This window comes from Schistocerca piceifrons, chromosome 1 (genome assembly GCF_021461385.2).
Source record: "Schistocerca piceifrons isolate TAMUIC-IGC-003096 chromosome 1, iqSchPice1.1, whole genome shotgun sequence".
NCBI lineage: Eukaryota > Metazoa > Arthropoda > Insecta > Orthoptera > Acrididae > Schistocerca > Schistocerca piceifrons.
The window spans coordinates 1049908320-1049910806 of record NC_060138.1 but is presented as its reverse complement, the minus strand read 5'-3'; positions in this window follow the sequence as shown (position 1 = coordinate 1049910806).

Genomic DNA, 2487 nt, shown 5'->3' with positions numbered 1-2487 from the left:
CTATTGCCTGTCCTGTGTTACCTATTTCTAAAACTACAATTCGAGGTGCGATTTCTGGAAAAAGTGTGGAGGTCAGACAACAGACCAATTTAAATTTCATTTGTCAAGGATACGAATTTTCTGCTAATTTTATTATTGTTCCATTACTCAGTACACAAATTATTTTAGGTATGGAGTTTCTTAACGCACATAAGGCAATTTTGAACTTTAAAGAAGGAAGTGTAAATTTGACTGTTGCCGGAATGCCGAAATGTTTAAAATTTTTCGAGTGTTTAACAAGATCTGAGTCAGATACAAAATGTTTAAGGTTTCTTACTTCTGATGTTTTCGTTGAGCATTATGACGACAATGTGTTTATTCATGATAATGACAATAGATACAGAGACGCGATGGATGATATAATTAATAGCGAAGAATTAATTAATGAAAAGGTTAAGAAAGCTGAAGTGCCAGATGACGTTGCAAGAGAAGAGCTGCACTACATTTTGACTTCACATGCTACAGTGTTTAGTCGTCACACAGGAACTATACAAGGCTTACAATATTTATTTAAAGTAAAAGAACACATACCATTTCGCGGAAAAACGTACGCTATTCCTTTGGCTTACAGAGACAAGGTTAAGAATGAACTTCAGTACATGTTAGATCAGGGCATTATTGAGCCTGCAGTCAGTCCTTATACTAGCCCATTACACGTTGTTCTTAAAAAGGATGGGTCAATTCGTTTGGTTCTGGATTCCAGACAGATAAATAATATCATCATTCCTGAAACTGACCGCCCACAAAATTTAGATGAACTTCTTCAACATTTTCATGGAATTAAAGTTTTATCCACGATTGATATGCGCGCAAGTTTTTGGCAAATAGAACTCCACCCTGATTGTAGAAAATATACTGCCTTTTTAGCCTTTGTTAACTGTTACCAATTTCGAAAATTACCGTTTGGACTTACTGTATCTTCAGCAGCATTCATTCGTAGCTTAAATGAAATTTTACCTGTTTATCTTCGTGACAACATTACTTCTTATGTTGACGACATTCTTATTGCTAAATGTTCTTGGAGTGAGCACAACAAAATTTTGGACTCATTATTACGTATCTTTGCACGAGTTGGCATGACAGTGAACTTGGAAAAATCTGAATTTGGTCGTTCTCAGGTGAAATTTCTCGGTCACATTATTTCTACAGAAGGTATTCTTCCTGATCCAGAAAAATTAGACGCTATTCGTAATTATGCTGTTCCTACCACAAAACGTGATGTTCGTAGTTTTCTTGGTGTCTGTAATTTTCTTCGACGCTTTGTTAGATTGGACGATTTGGCCACACCTCGTTTATGTGAACTATCCGGAAAGAAATCTAATTGGTGTTGGGATGAGGAAGCTCAGTCAGAATTTGAACAGCTACGTGATGCTTTAGTTGCTGCTCCACTTCTTTCACATCCGGATTTATCAAAAGAATTTTGTTTGGCGACGGACTCATCATACAAGGGCCTAGGTGCACATTTATTTCAAGAGATAGAAGAAAACGGCGTTGTAGTACAGAAGACTATTGCATTTGGAAGTCGTGTTCTTTCTAGATCCGAAAAGAATTATTCGATTACGGAACTTGAAGCTTTGGCTGTTGTTTGGGCTTTTACAAAATTTCGCACATTTTTGTTTGGCAGACATACTAAGGTTTACACCGATCATCGAGCTCTGGAATTTCTTATGTCAACAAAATTAACTAATGGCAGATTGTCACGATGGGCGTTGTACCTACAGGAATTTGACTTTAGTATTGTTTACATACAGGGTTCTTCTAATATTGTTGCCGATGCTTTATCACGTGCACCTATGGGTTTGAAACAAAGTGCTGAAGAGGACTGCAAGGAAAACAATTATTGTTTGATGTATATTCAAGGTGTTGCTTTTGAGAACTTTATTTCGTCTTCGCTCCAGGACATCGCTAAGGAGCAAAATAAGGATCCAATCTGGAAGGACATTAAGGAGAAGTGGAGGAGAAAGGAAAGCGTGGCGATTAGACAGCATTATTTAGTTCGCAATGACATTCTTTTTAAACGAAAATCGGTCGACAACTCCGTTTGGTTAGTTTGTATTCCTGATGAGTGGGTCAATAAATTGATTTGGTATACGCATCTCAGTTATGCACACTTTGGTCCCAGAAAATGCTTTCACAAATTACGAGAAAATTGTTACTTCAGTAATATGGAAAAACGCATTCGATCTGTTCTTGCCAAATGCAAATTATGTCAAATGGCTAAGCCTCCAACGATTTCTCACAGAGCACCGTTGTTTCCCATCATTCCAGCGAAATTAAAGGAGATGGCTGCAGTCGATTTGTTTGGTCCAGTGGTTCGTTCTATTAATGGTTTTGCGTACATTTTCGTAGCAGTGGAGTTGACGTCAAAATATGTGTGTTTTACACCGTTACGCAAAGCAACAGCTCGTTCAGTATCTAACGCTTTTATCAAACATTTTCTTAAAGAAG